Source organism: Tupaia chinensis, unplaced genomic scaffold (genome assembly GCF_000334495.1).
Source record: "Tupaia chinensis unplaced genomic scaffold, TupChi_1.0 Scaffold000423_1, whole genome shotgun sequence".
Lineage (NCBI taxonomy): Eukaryota > Metazoa > Chordata > Mammalia > Scandentia > Tupaiidae > Tupaia > Tupaia belangeri.
Window position 1 is genome coordinate 6,689,784 of NW_006159928.1, and position 17,391 is coordinate 6,707,174.

Here is a 17,391-nt window from a genome sequence, read left to right on the forward strand (position 1 = left end):
AAATAACAACACAAAATCCCTCTTTTAACAAAAATCCCTTAAAGTAAAAAAAAAAAAAAAAAAAAAGATTGACACCCAGGCCCTGTGTAGGACATACTGACTCTTCAGTTCAGGAAACCAATCTATGTATTTTTAACAAGGTCCCCAGGCATTTGGATACTGCAGCTTGGCCCCCTGCACACCAGAGGTAACGAGGCTTGGTAAACATGGGGTCTTAACCAAAGAAAGCAACACAGCACAGGGAATGATGTGAACGAAGGTTTTTGCTATTGCGCTATTCCAAGATTTTTAAACAAATAACTTTTTTAGACCCATTGTTATCGGGTTTGGGGCTAGCACTGGGGGTGAACAAACCAACCAGGCCCTACCATCAGTGAGGAGGCTCCATACATAGCAGAGCTGGTTTTGGGCCTGGAAGGGAGTTGGGAAAGGGAAGCGAGTGCTTCTCAGGTTATGGCCGCAGAGATTCATGGGGACAGAGCCTGGAATCCTCAGGAACAGCTTCCTTTCTCCCTCCAGCCCCCTTCCCATTTGAATGCCCAAATTATGGAGCCAGATAACTATTTCCCAAACAGTGGCTTTTTAGGGAAAAAGCTTGTAAGACACCCAGCTATCCCTGCCCAGCCCCAGACTTAGTGAATCAGAATCTCCAATAGAAGTTCTATCTTTTAACTCAGTGCCCCAGGTTCTTCTCGTTCATTTTTTTAAAGTTTATTTCTTTCATGAGACAGACAGAAAGAGAAATACAAGCCTGAGCAACAGAGTTTTATGCTATAATTTCCCCCCTGTTCTTAGCCAGCCAGTCAGGCAGGACCACAGGTTCATGACTTGGGCATACAGGTCGACCAGGGAACAGAACCCACTTTCTTCACAGGAATCCGGCATCACTGTAAATTGCTCCAGTGAGCCGGCCCCTACCTGATTCTTATAAACAAAGAAATTTAGGAAACACCAATTCAGGATAAACACTTCATTGCAAAACAAGAAAATCGAGGCCCAAGATGTTAAATCACGTCTGCAAGGACTTACAGCTGATTAGTAATAGCTGGGAGACCGGAAACCTGGTGAGCTAATTCTTTCCTTTTAGACCAATACTGCCTGTTAGATTTAATCACGGGAGCCTGAGTATCTGTGAAGTTTCTGATTCACCATGATGTGTCCCAGAGTAAGTGACTAATGAAGTCTGAGCCCAGAGGGCCTGTCAGAGCGAGCCCCAGGTTTAAAGGATAACAGACAGTAAAGCTATCTGACGTGAACTGGCCTTTGGAGAGCTTTCGCTTTCCATATAGCATAAGAAATATAAAACTGCACGTCCAATAGGAACTGAACCCAGGCCCACACAATTACAGGCAGGTGAAGCAGGAACACAGCACAAGTCAAAGCTCACGGATCTTGCCATTTCTTGGTCCAACATTAGTACCTTTGATAAAGGAATTCCAGTAACACACACTTTAAAATGTTTCGATTTTACTTACTGCGAGAGAGAAAGAAGTGCCCTGTGTCACTACCCTATAACACCTCCAGCCTTCCAGCCAGCCTTGACAGTGGGTGCACACCTGGCATGCTAGATCCACCTGGGATCAAACTCCAGCGCCTTCCCATCTAGCTCCGGACTCGCACAGCAGCGCCCCCTGCCTGCATAACCACAGCTGGGCCATCATAAGTTTTGGTTAACCAACAGTCAGCACCTGGCTGCTGGGAGCGAGACGGGGGACAGCACTTACAAAGACTCAGAGCCTGCAGTCTAGAATCAGTATCTCTAAACCCAACAAGAAGGACCATGGGCTGGATAGGAGAGAGCCCAGCCTTCCCCCCACAACTCCAAAGGCACACAGGGAAATTCAGGGAGAGTTCAATCAAGTTATAATTGCCTCTAATTGGCCCTCCCACGCGTCTCGCAATTTACAGCTGTAATCAGTTCCACAAAGATTGTGTTATATTTCTTTTCCACCTTTAAAATCAGAATCTTTTTGTTTTTTTTCCCATTACCATTTTTATTTAAAAAAAAATACATATACCATGACATAAAAAAAGATGAATGAATGAATAAAAAAAGCAAAAATGCAAACAGATTTTTTTTTTAAAGAAATAAACACAGAGGTCAGCAGGTGGCCAGGTGGTTAAAGAGCTGGACTCCCACATGACTGACCCCAGGTTTGAGTCCTGGACCTGGTGGCTTGAAAATTACACCAGGTGTGTGCACATACGTGCCCAAATTCTCAGGAGGTAAATGGAGGAGAAGTGATTGCAGTGTGGCTATCCCCCGCTCTGGGAGAGGCGGGTGGTGATTTCTCACTTTCCCTCTCATTCTCTCTCTCCCCTCACCCAGCTAGGACATGTGCTCTATAAAAAAAAAAAAAGAAAAAGAAAGAAAGAAAGAAAAAGACTGACCCTTACAACCTTAATAACCCAGTGGAACTCATATTTGTAATGGAGAGAGATGCCAAACTAGGAAGCCTTTCTGTTCCAGGGCACATGATCCAAAAAACATATCCATCTGGTCGAACATTTTCCACACTCTGATCTTTATCTTTCCTGACATGCTCGACTCTCCTTCAATAAAGTCACAACCCTTCGTTGCCATGGAATCCATCAGACTCGAAGCCTGCTACTATGACGTCCCTCCAGATCTAAAAAAAGATATAGTGACCAAATGATCAGTTCTTTCTTGAACATTTTTTTTTTTTTGGAGAGGTTTTCACTATAGGGTGCGTGCACTCGCCAGACAGACAGAGACATAGAGACAGAAAGCGAGAAATCACCCCCCAGGGGGGATGGTCACGCCACAATCTCTTCTCCTCCATTCTCCTCTCGGGATCTTGGGCACGCACGCACGCACGCCCGGCGTGAGTTTTAAGCCACCGGGTCTGGGATGCGAGCCGTGGTTGACTACGTGGGAGTCCAGCGACATAGCCATTACGATAATGCTGGTTCCCTTGAACATTTTTTAAAAAACTTTAAAAGTCCTAAGGCAAAAGGGGCTCCAAAAAGGACCAACACTTTTATATCCCCTGAAGCTTAAACTTTCATGTAGGCTAACTTGAACTGTTGAACCAAAGGTAGGCAATGTTTTGTAAAAAAAATGTTCAGCACAAACTTTTTGTAGATGCTTTTATAAATAAATACCTGCCAGAGAGGGTATACAGGTTCTTGGGATTTCTTCTACATTTTTGTCTTCTAGGCAAGCCTTCTGAAATCTGAGCAGTTATTTAGCAAACGTATGTCAATCAGCAGCTACCAAACTGCCATATTCATTTCCACCAACACTTGATTTTTGCCAAGAGCTTTGTCTTTCTCTGTAAAGAAAAGATATTCTAAACAATACAGTCAATCCTGTGTTCTGTCGTATCTGGAGCTGGACTAACTCTGCAGAAAAAAAAAAATCTGGAACTAATAGTAAAGCTACTTAAGGAAAAAGAGTGAAAACCTGTTGAGTCCGTCTTCTGAGTCAGCATCACGGGAACCCAACGGAGCCATTTCCATACGTTTTGCTGATGAGGGACCAAGGCTCAGAGAACTTAGGGAGCCTGTTCAAACTGCCATGCTAGAACGGTACCTGGTTCCCAAGGCCAGTGATGTGCATTCATTCAACCAATGTCGCTTTCTGGCCTCCCAGGTACAATGCATTTTGTTAGTCTTCTTTTTATTCACAAGAAAATTCACAGCCTGGGAAGCTTGTCTATAAAGAGGGCACGGAGTCTGCATTTTACTAATACAGGGACCAGTTCTGGCAATATCCAACCTTAACCACCAGCAGTGCTACACAGCAACTGTTATGGGAAAATCACGAGAAAATACCTTGTCTACCTCCCTAAGACGACGACACAGAGCCACCTACCCCTTACACCCTTCCAGAGTCTGGCCATCACCCAAGGCCTTCCAGTCCTGGACCCTGTAGAGGGGAGGACCATGAGGTTCTGGGTGCTTGTTTTCATGCAATATTAGCAACAAAGTGAAGCCTTGTGAACTTAGAACATTTATTCCACCCTGGTTTTGGACAATCAGCTTCCAGGAATGACTGGTGAGGAGCCATGTGGTGGCACAGCGGTAACACAGCTGTAAGCTTTGCAGGCTGGAGCTCCCAGAGCATGCTGGGTGTGCACAGCCCATTCACCTGGGCTGGCTGAGATGGGAGGTGAGCTGTGGCATGAAGATACTGTGAGGGGGTGCTTGTCTTTTGGTCTCTCTCTCATGGGAAAAATAAAAAATAAACTTAAAAAAAAAAAAAAGAATGCCACCTTTAAAAGAAAAAGAAAAAAAAAGAAATGACTAGTGAGAAGGAAAGCATTAGAGTTAATTTGGGGGCTATTAGTTATACCAGGCTCTGACTAAATTTCCTTATATAATGAATATACCACCTAATTTTATTAAAAGAAAATTTAAAAACCAACACAAAACCACATTGAGATACCACTCCACACCACTAGGGTGGCTATCACTAAGAGACACGTGATAACAAGTGCTGATGAGGATGCAGAGATATCAGAACCTTTGTACACTGCTGGTGGGAACCAGGGCAGCCACTTTGGAAAACACAATGGAAAACATCCTGGCTGTTCCTTCAAGGGTTAAACACAGAAGAACAACAGGACACAGCAGGTCTATGGCTAAGTGTGTACCCAAGAGAAATTAAAACATATACCTACACAGGACTTGCATGTAACTATTAGAGCAGTATTAGCCAAAAAATGGAAAGAGCCCAAATGTCCAAACATAAAATGTGGCATCTCAATACAACAGAATATTATTCAGCCAGGTACTAAAGTAGTAGGCTGGCCTTGTAGCCTAGTGGTTACAGGAACCAGATTCTACCTGGTCAGCCATGGTTTGAATCCTGGCCCCCGTGGCTTAAAGCACATGGTAGGTGTACTTGTGTGCCCAAAGTCTCAATGGGATGAAGAAATGGAGGAGAAGGGATTGCGGTGGGACCACACTGGTAGGGTGGGGGTTCTTTCCATCCCTCTCTAGCAAGCACACACATCCTATGGCAATTAAAAAAAAAAAAAAAAAGGCGACAAAAAAGTACCAAACCTTGAAAACCTGCTAACTAGAAGAAGCCAGACACAAAACACCATATATTGTATTGTCTCCGTCTACCGGAAATGTGCCGAAGAGACAAACCCAGCAGAAAGCAGAATGAGAGGTGAGAAAAATGGATAGTGATTACTAATGGGTTTCCTTTGGGGGGGTGATGAAAACGTTAAAGTTAACTGTGGTGTTAACTGTACAACTCTGCCATATACTAAATGCCCTACAGCAAAAACCTTAAGAAAGAAAAGACAAACTAATCCTTCTAACCTTAATAACCCAGTAGGACTCATTTCTTGAAGCTGACTGTCCAAAACTAGGTTGGAATATATGTTCTAAGTTCACTATACTAAAATGGCCATCTTCTTGCTTGAGCAAAGGAATCTGTGCCTTTCCCTGAGAAAAATCATTTGCATAAAAACCTCTCAGATAAAGCTCAACCAGGGCATGAGACCCCTCTGCCTGCCAGCTGGGACGCATCCCTCCTCCAACTGAATCACTTTTGTTCCTCATTTGGTTTCTCCCTCTCAGCCCAGCCTCTCTGTCTCAACTGATTCCTGAACACCTAGTAAGTGCAAGGTGCAGGGTGAGACCATGTTCATGATCTCTAACTCCCCTAATGACAGGGCCAGCTGAGTCCTCCTCCTCCTCCTACCGGTGCAGAATCAGGCTCGAGATGATCATGCATGACCACAGTCACAGCTACAGTGTGGCAGAGACAGGATCTGAACTGCCATCCAAAGTCTGAGTTGCCTTCTTGATGCCAATACCTCCGTTTTTCAAATTGCCCCATGGATACATTCCTGGGCCTCTGGGAGTTTGCTACAAACAATTTAAAAACACAGTGTTTATTGAGATGGTAAAGAATCTTGATGTAACTGAAATGGGGGAGGATCACAGAAGTTTCTTGCTAACCAGGCACTGTTCTGGAGTTTCAGGGCCTCTTGTATTTCTGCTCCTGCTGGAACCAGGTGCTAGCACTTCTTTAGTTGTGGGTTAACAAGGAAACACCTCAGTTGACTACAGTAACTTGGAAGGGCTGAAGTAACAAACCATCACAACTGAGTGACTTAAAACAACTCAAATCTATTGCCTTACAGTTCCGGAGGCCAGAAGCCCGAGATGTAGGTGTTGGTGGGGCCATGAGGCCTCGGAGGGAATAGAAGGGAACCATTCCATGCCTCTCTCCAAGCTTGGGAAGCCTCAGGTGTTCCTTGGCTTGTAGACACATCACTCTAACCCCATCTTCACAACCCTGGTATTCACATCATCTTCCCTCCGTTCAGTCTCTAGGTCCAGACTGCCCATATAATAGAACACCATCCTATTGGAATAGGATCCACCCTAATGACCTTATTCTGAGCACCTCTGTAAAGACCCTGGCTCCAAATAAGGTCCTATATGAAGTACTGGGGATTAGGACCTCATATTATCTTGGAGGGGAACCCAACTCACCCCATAACACTGAAATGAACTACAAGCAACACCGAAGTTCCAGACAAAGGTCAAATGGTCTCATAGTGAACAAGGGAGTCAGACCCAGAATTTTTCTACTAAAGAATATCTTTGCTAGGATCGTGCCTTTCCCCCTTCCAGGAGGTCACAGAAGTATTCCATACTCAAGAGGAAACCTGATCTCATGAGGAATGAGTCAGATCACTAGCAGCTTCCATCAGTGTTAACTTCATTCATCACCTTTGCATTTTGTATGTATTTAACTCTTTTGAAATTGTCGTAATAAAATTCTGAGGAATATTTCCTCAAAATGTTGATGAACTCTGCTTAACAAGCTTCTTAAATACCTTAAGTGGGGCAGCAATGGTATGGTGGTTAAGATGCTGGGTTCCCACATACCCAACTGTGGTTTGAGTCCCAGACCAGGAGGCTTGAAAAATCTCACTGTGTATTATGCATGCATGTCCAAAATCCCAGGAGAGGAAGGCATTATGGAGGGGCCATCTCCCCAGTGTGTTATTTCTCACTCTCCCTCTCTCTGTCTCTGGTGAGCACACACTCCCTGTGGGGGAGGGAAAAAAAAACCCCTAAGTAAAAACACTAATTAGCATCTTTGAACAAACATTTTTCTACAAGCCAAAGGCAGGGAAAAGATAAATTTTAAAATATGGAAATAACAGTACATATCTTCCCTAATTAGAATTATTTAAATAGAAAATGTAGCCAAGACCTTAACCAACCATTTGATGTACTTAAACACTGAACTCGGAGAAGAAAATATCCTGCTGTCTGCTGGAATGTATAAACTCAAATATTATACCTACATATCTACACATGAGATTCTTTCCTTTTCTCTTGTTGAGTGAGAGGACAGAGAAGGAGAGGAAGAAAGAAAAGGGGAGGGGGAGAGAGAGACAGAGAAAGGTATCTTTGACAGAGTCTTGCCATTGGAATCCTCCTGCCCCAACTTCCAAATTAGCTAAGATTACAGGCATGTTCAGGTTTGCCTGGGAACTGAACCCGGGCCTTCTACATGACTTCCAGCTTCCAAACAGTGGTGCCACCCTGTGCCCCCAGCTATGCCTATTTATGAAATTCATAATGCACTCTTTCTTTCCTCCCTTGCTTCTCTCATTTCTCTGACCATCCAAACATTTGTTTTATATTATGCACCAAGCATTGGATACACAATCCTTGCCTATCTCCAGGCAGAAAGAGACAAGAGAACCACAAGTTACTGGGATGTGAAGGCTCATAACAGACCTGGGCCCAGGTAGGGAGAGGATCACCCAAGATAGGTGTGAGCTGAAACAAGGGGTCAGCGTAGACCTTTTGTGTACATAATCATATAAAAGCCTCCAACATGCCTGTAAGGAAAGAACTATACTATTTTTTGTTTTTAATTGCCAAAGTGTGTGTGCACTCTCCAGAGAGAGAGAGAGAGAGAGAACTCTCGATGGGGCATAGTCATACTGCAGTTGTTTTCACTCCATTTCTCCATCCTGTCAGGAGTTGAGGCATACATGCACATGTGCCTGGTGTGTTTCTCAAACCACTGGGACTGGGACTTAAGCTGCAATTGGCCATGTGGAACCTGGCTCCCAATCCACAGCACTTAATCACTGAGCTACAGGGCTTATTCTTCACACGAGGAAGATGAAACGCAAAGGGGTTAGGAATAATTGGCTAAGATAATTTTACACAGCTTGTAAGTGGCTGAAGCAGGATTTAACAACTGGGGCCCACTGTCCTCGAAGGCCAGGCCCCATGCCATCTTCTCACTGCTCCCTACAGAGCACCCCCAACCAAGCACACTAATCGAGGGCTTTCACAGAGCCTGCATTTAGAAGGTGTGGCCTCTTCACCCGCACCACCACTGTCCTACTCCAAGCCACTCATCATTCCTCACAGGCCTCTCTGGGCCAGCCCATGCTCACCGACAAGCTCTTTTCAATCCAGCAGCCAAGGTGGTCCTTGTAAAACACACACTGGCACATAAACCAGCCTCCCCACCACCTCCGAGATGCCAGGTCCTGCTACCTAACTCCTTGCTCACCTGCCCAGCCCCATGGCCTCCTTGGGGTGCCTCGCACACTGTGGGCATGGTCCCATCTCGGGGAGTCTTACTTGCCATTCTCTCTCCCTGGAAGACTCCTTCTGGACCACTGCATGGCAAACTCTCTGGGGTCCTCCCTCAATGGTATCTCAGAGAAGAGCACCCCTTGAGTCTCCTATTTAAAGCTCCTTCCTCTAGTCCACAGAGGGCCTCCCTAACCACCGTTCCTGCTGTATTGTTCGGGACTGCACTTACTGCCATTGCACGCACTGTATCTCACCTGTGGGTCTGATGTCTACCTTGCCTTACTAGAATATATTGAACGAAGGCAGCGGTTTTTGTTTTGTTCTAGGGGATGCCGAGTACCTAGTAAGTACTCAGTGCCTATTTGTCGAATGAATGTACTGAACACGCTGAAAGTCAAATCATTACAAGCACAATGCACACCTGTTGCAGCTCATCAATGGATTCTGGCTTGACCTCTCCACACATCATACTCCTGGCTTACTAGAAGGGCAGGCAATGAAGACACAAGGTGGAAGGGGGTGAGGAGAAGCTAACCCAAGGGGCCAAAGACGCTCATTCTTAAATTCAGTGTCATGAAGGGATGCCTGAATGACTCCTGTTCCCTGCCACTCCCCTGGAGACCCAGGCACCACCACTCTCAATGCTACTGCCCGAGGAAGGCCAGTCTTCTACTAAGGCCAGTGGGCCCAGAACTCTGAACCTCCAGGTACAGCGCTGCAAATGGTCTCCTCAGGCCAGGGCACTGGGGGAGGTACGCAGCAGCCACCTTTTGCTTTTCTGCTCACAGTACTAACCCACAAACACCCTGCTGGTGCTCGGCAAGTCTCTAGTTTCCTTAGTTCTGCTCAACTATTTGCAGAAAGCTTTCTCACACTAGGCCCTTGTATCCTCGTCTATCAACCCCCACCAAGAGCTACAAAAAGCAGCCCACGAAGGTTCAACCTTCCAGGAGGATGAACTGTACCTCCACAGTGACTGGAAGGAGTAGCTATTCCAAGCATCTCAGTCCTGATGGAGGGTAAAGAAACAACCACAAGACCACGCAAGGGCCACACAGCAAACAGTCTGAAGATGAGACAGAATACTTTTCTGAGCAGGACCCTGGGCCGCAGAATATTCAATGTCCAACCCCAAACTCATGTTCATTCAGAGTCCCTCACAGATTAGACTGGTGGTGGGGGGATGACGATGATGACAAACAATAACGATTAAGACATAAATGTCTCACTCTCATAAAATTCCAGGGCTGGGTGCTCAACAAGTCTCTACTTACGGTGTGCCTTTCAGTTGTGAGACTTGATGAAGGGACTGAAATCACCACTAGACTGTTTCCAAAAAGCAAATAAAACCCACTGAGAGATGGTACTATAATTTCTTGAGTGTGCGTCAGTCTGTTTTCTGTAGTTAGAAAAAAAGGTGACGGATTTGGGTTACAAAGGCAGTGTTCCACTATAAAAACCTGCTGGTTGCCATGACAATGAACATCCCTGTTCCTCCCTCTTCTGCAGCATCCTTCTTCCATCTGAGTCAAATCAAAGAACTATCTGTGACGCCCATGATTTAGTATTTCCTCTGCATGAGGATATAAATATATATACACAGATACAAAGCGCACATCAAAGAGCTCCCCAGCAAAGCAAACCCTCAAAAGTCAGTGCCACCTGTCTTACTGTCTCAGTAACATCCTACAAACTATGAGAGACGCTCCTGTGGGCACGTGCAAGTGTGACAGGATGGTGGGCCAGGAAGACCTCCAGGTACAGCACTGGCCTTCTGGTCTCAGGCCTCTCAGATTGAGCAGGTTGGGGATTTGAACCACGGTCACCATGTGGGATCTGGCTCCTCTTGAGTAGGGCATTACCACTGCACCACTGAGCTAGCCGACCCATGCACTTTTTTGATGACCCTTGCAACAAAACATTTAAAAAGTAAAAGGACTGCAAATCAATGTACTTTCTAACCTGGCACTCTAAAGATTTCACGATGCTCCAATAAGAACATGAGCACACCAGACAAATGCAACCACAGAGCAGGTGTGGGAGTTGAGGCCTTCTCTCTGTCCACACATGCAAACTCACTACATTTCAGGGATCAACATTACCCATCAACAAAAGGAGTGGACTCCTGGGACAGCCGCGATATGGGGTGGTGGAAAAGCATGTTGGGAAGTGACGAGGCTCTCTTGAAAAGGCCACAAGGTACGATTCCACTTACACCACACTCTGGAAAAGGCAAAATCGTAAGGACAGATGTCAGATCAATGGCTGTCATGGGCCAGGAACAGTAGAGAAAAAGACTATAAAGAGAAGAGAGGCTGGGGGATGTGGGAACGGAGGACCGTCTGTTGATGATAGCATGTATGATATCTTTGACTGGACTGGTGTGCAGTGTGTTCATGCTGGGAAAATTCATTTTACAAGCTGTGCTGATGTATAGTGATTAAATGTTTAAAATAAATAAAAAATAACATTGTAAAAAATTTAAAGGACCCAAAAATGGAAAATCATCTGTTGATAATGTGTATGATAATATCTTTGGACTAATATACAGTGTATTCATGCTGGAATAATTCCTCTTGTGTGATGTAATGATACACAGTGATTGAATGTAAAAAAGAAAAATAAAATGTAAAAAAGAGAGGAGAGGAAGTTTTGGGGTAATGGAAACATTCTATATCTTAATTGAACAATAAATTACAAGACTATATGTGTTCATCATAATTCAGAACTACATACTTAAAGGGAGGGATTTTATCATATGTAAATTATAACTCAATAAAGACATTTTTGAGTATTTATTTATCTATCTATCTATTTGTTGTGATTTTCAAGCTGCTGGATCTGGGACTTGAACTTTGGTTTGCCATGAGGGACTCCAGCACTCCAGTCACCATGTCAGCTACTGGCCCAATAAAGAAAATACTCATGCATCCACTTTTATAGACATTAACAGGAGTAAAGCCACTAAATGCTTGACTAGGTATGAAAGCTACCTGCTAGCAAATTCACAATAACTCTATATTTTATTTCAGGTAAAACTAAAATGCTCACAAACAAAATCCAGTGTTAGTATAAAAGTTTTTAATTACAGATATTAAAATGTGACTTGATGGGGCCAGCAGATGGCATGAAGGTTAAGGCACTGGATCCCACATGGCCAACTTCGTGGTTTGAGTCCCAGACCCAGTGGCTTGAGAATCACACTGCCCATGTGTGTTTGGGTTCCCAAAATCCAGAGAAGAGTCTGGAGGAAAAGGGACTGCGGCATGGCCATCCACCCTGGGGGTGGGGGGTGGTTTCTCACTCTGTCTCTCAACCTACCTGTTCTCCAGTAGCAGAATGGCCTGAAAACACACTCTGGTTTGTTCAGACACTTTAATAACACATAACAGTAAAATAAATAAATAAGAATAAAGAAGGATAAACTGCAAAAACACCATGCTGAAAAAATAACAAGTTACAAAAGAGATACCATTTATGTAAAATTTTAAGAAACAATACATTGTTAAAGGGTTTACCCAATGTGTAAAAAATATGCAAAAATGGGACCAGCAGTTAGCGTAATGGCTATGTCACTGGACTCCCACGTAGTCAATCACGGTTCGCGTCCCGGACCAGTGGCTTAAAACTCACGCCGGGTGCGTGTGCGTGCGTGCCCAAAATCCCGAGAGAAGAATGGAGGAGAAGGGACTGCGGCATGGCCATCCCCCCTGGGCAGTGATTTCTCACTTTCTGTCTCTCTGTCTCTCTCTGGCTGGCTGGCGAGCGCACGTGCCCTATAACAAAAAACCTCTTAAAAAAAAAAAAACATGCAAAAGAATGAAATACAACCACTTGAAGACCTTCCTGAGGAAGTAGAAAACCATATCTGGGACCACTGATATCTTAAAACCAAGTGACTGAAATGTGATGCAACGTGAGAAGCATTATATCTGTTAGAATATACCTAGGACGTAGGTGTGTGAGCATATTTAAAAATTATTTCTTCATGTTGGGATGATCTAGTAATCAAAAATGAATTTGTCTACTTACCATTTAATCCAAACCATTTGGTTACTAATTTAAATTTATTTTATTTCTCCTGAGAGGGACAAAGAGAGAGACAAAGAAAGAGAGAGAGAGGGAAGGCGCGAGACCGAAAGAAAGAGCACACTGATGGGGTCTTCACACCACAATCCAGCCTCCGCCGGCCAGAATTATGGGGCACTTGCGTGTACCCTGTATACACACGGAGGCAGTGGAGAGTGAACCTGTAACCTTCCCATGAGGCTTCGGCATCAGGAGGCTGTCAGGTTACTACGGCACCGCCAGCCGGCCTGGCCATCATTAATGAGATAAGGGCTTTCCTCGGGCTCAAATCATTCTACCCTCAGTGAAACAGCTGCTGTTTCTCATGGGCCATTTCATTACCTTGTCATTTTGGAATCTGATGTCACTGCAGTAATTTACTTCCACAGGCGATTAAAGTCAACCTTAAATTAAATGCAAGAACCAAAGCAATCATAAATTTAAGAAAATTAAAATCTACTAAGACTTCAATAAGTTAGCTGCCTTAGAAAAACATCTAGACTTACTTGAGGCTATTAAGAAAACAGAAGCGTAATTATTTACTAAGTAGCCATGATTTCTGAAACGTCTGAAGGATTAGAAAACATGAAATAATCTTTGTATTCAGATTTAGTGTCTTTCAACAGTATATGTAGTGTTCTTATTTCTTGATTTATTACCATCAAAATTATCCCAAATACACAATAAATGATTTCAAAACCAAGGTTGAGAAGGATCAACTTTTTAAATTTTAATTGTTAAAGGATCTGTGTCCTCAATAGAGAGAGTGAAAGAGAGAGAGAGAGCACCTCCTAATGGAGTGTGGTCAAGCCAAAATCTTCCTCTCCATTCTTCCATCCTGTCAGTATTTTGGGCATGTACACACAAGCACCTGGCCTGTTTCTCATGCCACAAGGGCCAGGATTCAAACTGCAGCTGGTGAAGTGGGATCCTGCTCCCTTAACTGCTAGGGCACAGTGCTAGCCCAATAGGTAATTTAAAAAATTAACTACTGGGACCAGCAGTGGTGTAATGGCTATGTTGCTGGACTCCCATGTAGTCGACTGTGGTTCCAGTCCTGGACTCAGTGGCTTAAACTCACGCCGGGCGCGTGTGCGTGCGTGCCCAAGATCCCAAGAGGAGAATGGAGGAAAAAGGATTGTGGTGTGGTCATCCTCCCTGGGGGGTGATTTCTTGCTTTCTGTCTCTGTCTTTATGGCGAGCGCATGCGCCTTATAGTAAAAGCCTCTCTTAAAAAAAAAAAAAAACTATTTAAATATTACTTTATTCATTTCCTATTTGCCCAAATAACAGTTCCAAACTATCGCTTATTGGAACATAGGATTCATTCTGTAAAACTGTCCTTGAACAGCAGCAAGGCTCAACATCTGTTTTTAAAGTCTTTCTTTAGAGAGCTCAATGTGGGGACAGGGGTGCAGCAGGTGGCATAGTGGTTAAGGTGTTGGACTCCCACACGGCCAACCATGGTTTGAGTCTGGACCCCGCAGCTTGAAAATCACGCTGGGCAGATGTGTGTGCATGCTCCAAATCCCAAAAAGAGAATGGAGGCAAAGGGATTGCAGTGTGGCCATCCCCTCGGGGGAGATTTCTAATTTCCCCTCTCTCTGTCTCTGTCTCTTTGGCAAGTGCACAAGGTCTATGGCAAAAAATTTAAAAAATGAAAAATAAAAAAAGAGCGAGGGAGAAAGAGCTTAATGTGAGCCTTAAATACTTCAAAAATTTTCTTGCTATTAGATCATTTTAAGGGTCAGACTGCTGTTCAAATTTCACAAAAGTGAATATGCTCCCACCCAAATGATAACAGCAGTTCTAGGTGTAAGAAATAGATCTTGATTTTGTAGAAATATGTGCCCCAAACTGCCTCCTGGGTAGGACATAAATGAGCCTCCAGAACTGCTTTCATTTAGGTGCCCACATGCCCTATGGATGCCGATTCAGTGAGTTCCTCTGATCTCCAAGCACATGTGGTAAACTTTGGCTGGCTTTCTACAACTATGACTTGATAATTTGCTGAAGTCAGGGGCTTTTCCAAGCACTGTGACTTTCCTAAATGAAAGCACATGTAATAAAAGCATGTCCATTCCACCCTTCAAATGCTCCTGGGTCAGATTATGAATCGTTAAGTGTTCATCGCTAGGCACAGCCAACAGTTTTAACCTTCGCGTGTTAGACACAGAGATACGAGGTAGAAGGCTCAGCAATTAACACAGGGGCACAGAACAGCCTCTAAATACCAAGTGATGTTGAGCAAGGCACAGAGGTGACATACACACATGAATAATTAAACCGACTAAAGAAATAGCTTATTACTTCCAAATCTGAAATCTTGCCATATTCACTATCCTACCACAAGTGCCAGATCAGCCTAAATTTCCCAGGACAGAGCTCCACAAAAACAATCTTAAATATTTAGTGAGAGGAAGGCAGGCTTGAAAGTAGCACAGAGCTGACAAAGCAGAAATCCCAGGTCCTGCAGAGTGCAAAGCTGGGTTGGGCTCCGGCTCTTCCTTCCCTAACCTGGAAGACTTACCACAAATTAGTGAGGGCAGCCACAGTGGTTTGGGAAGCAACAACACACATTCTTTAGACGGTAACAGCTCTGCAGACTGCAGATGTGTTGCAAACTGTGGAAGGATAGTTTATTACACTACACAGAACTTACTAAGGGGGTACTACTTAATTGGAAAGAGAATTGAAAGCTAATTAAAAAAACCTCACTATCTTTCTCCCTCAATCCTTTGGCCTTTCCTTACTGTCAGTGATACTGGAATCATGCCTATCTGAAACTTCCTAAATGCACGAGTGAGAGTTTTGAAAACGCTCATTTTAAATCCTGGAGGGAGGAGTGAGGGTGCAGGGGGAAGAAAAGGGCTATCAATCCAGAATAAATGTACTGGAATTATAACCTCTGAGTTTTAAATCCCACAGAAGAAAAGTAGAAATGTATAGACATAGAACTTGACACATATGGACCGTAATATATTTTTAAAGACAGGTAACTACCAAAAAAAAAAAACCAAAAAAACCCCAAAAAACAGTGTTGGACTAATTGTGTAGACATCAGGAGGGGAATCAAACAATTTTTTTTTTAATTACCAGAGAGAATGGGCACTGGCCAGAGAGAGAGAGAGAGAGAGAGAGAGAGAGAGAACTCCCCAGTGAGGTGTGGTCACGACACAATCCCTTCTCCATCCCATCAGGGTTTGGGGGATGTATGCACGTGTGTCTGGTGTTTTTTTCAAGCGTGAAGTCAGCCATGTGGGATCTGGAGTAAGAGACAAAATGCTAGAGAGACAGAAAGCACTGAAGAAACAAACTGCCCTGTGCAGAGAGGGCCATGGAGCAGCACAGAGGGCAGCGCCTGGGCCGAGGCCTCACCCTGTAACTGCAAGGAACTTCATTCTGTCAACAACCAGCGTGCTTAGAAAAGGATTCCAAGCCTCAGGTGAGATGGCAGGCCTGGTGACACCTTGACTCCCGGCTGATGAAACTCTGCTAGTAGAGAATGCAGGTAAGCAGCACCTGCACTCCAGACCCATGGAAACGGAAAAAGTAAATGGGCGTTGTTTTTAGTTGCTAAGTTTGTGGAAATGTGTTACACAACAGCAGAAAATGAACACAGTCAGGAATGAGCAACTGGGAGAAATGTAAGTGGAAGGCAGTTTATTTCCTAAGCAAAACACTTCTACAAATCTATTTAAAAGATGCACAACCCCCCAAATTTTTTAAAAGTCAGAATATATAAAAAGCTCATAAACAGACAAAGGTCTATTAAGTGTGTGAAAATAGGATCAACCTACCATACTATAGTTACATAAGATATAACCCTTTGAAGAAACTGGGTGAGGGATACGGGAGACATCTCTGTTTTATTTTTAAAAATTTTCTGAGTCTCTAACTTTTTTTTTTTTTTTTTGGAGAGGTTTTTGCTATAGGGCACGTGCACTCACCAGAAAGACAGAGAGACAGAAAGCGAAAAATCACCCCCCAGGGGAGATGGCCACGCTGCAATCCTTTCTCCTCCATTCTCCTCTCAGCATCTTGGGCACGCATGCACCTGCGCCCGGCATGAGTTGAAGCCACCGGGTCCAGGACTTGAACCACGGTCAACTACATGGGAGTCCAGTGACACAGCCATTACGCCAACTGCTAGTCCCATGAGTCTCTAATTATTTCAGCAAACCATGATCGGAGCCAGAGAGTGGCAAATATAATGCTCTTTGAGGTTGAGCCAGGTGAGAACATTCTGGGTTTGTGTCCAGAGTCCTCCCTGAGGTGTGTATTCATAATCCATCTGAAGCTAGGGGTGGACAGTGGCATGGAGGACCCTACTGGAGGTGCCTATTGCTCTGTCACTCTCTTTTTCTTTTTGGCTTTCACTTTTTATTTTCTATGGGTTTTTTTTTGTTTTTATAATTTTATTTATTATTAATTTATTTATTTTCTCTCTTTTTTTAACCTTTTCTTTTTTTTGGAGAGGTTTTGCTCTAGGGCACGTGTGCTTGCCAGCAAGACAGAGAGAGATAGACAGATAGAAAGCGAGAAATCACCCCCAAGGGGGATGGCCACACCACAATCCCTTCTCCACCATTCTCTTCTTGGGATCTCGGGCATGCACGCACATGCGCCTGGCATGAGTTTAAGCCACCGGGTCTGGGACTGGAACCACAGTCGACTACATGGGAGTCCAGCAACATAGCCATTACACCAACTGCTGGTCCCAATTTTATTTATTTTATCATAATCTTTTTTATATTA

General features: G+C 44.0%; 1 protein-coding gene across 7 annotated transcripts in view; it reads right to left on the reverse strand.

The window, feature by feature from the left end:
- The window catches only part of TMCC3 (transmembrane and coiled-coil domain family 3), a 389,672-nt gene that overhangs the window by 47,675 nt on the left and 324,606 nt on the right, over positions 1 to 17,391 (reverse strand). Inside the window, exon 1 of one of the 7 annotated variants that reach the window (XM_014590254.2) lies at positions 10,668 to 10,798. The exons of 5 other annotated variants lie outside the window; for them this stretch is intronic. The gene's annotated coding sequence lies outside the window, so the exon portion shown is untranslated. Of the gene's footprint in view, positions 1 to 3,126; positions 3,259 to 10,667; positions 10,799 to 17,391 lie in introns of those variants that run through there. One more of the 7 variants, XM_006154853.3, reaches the window with a different exon arrangement.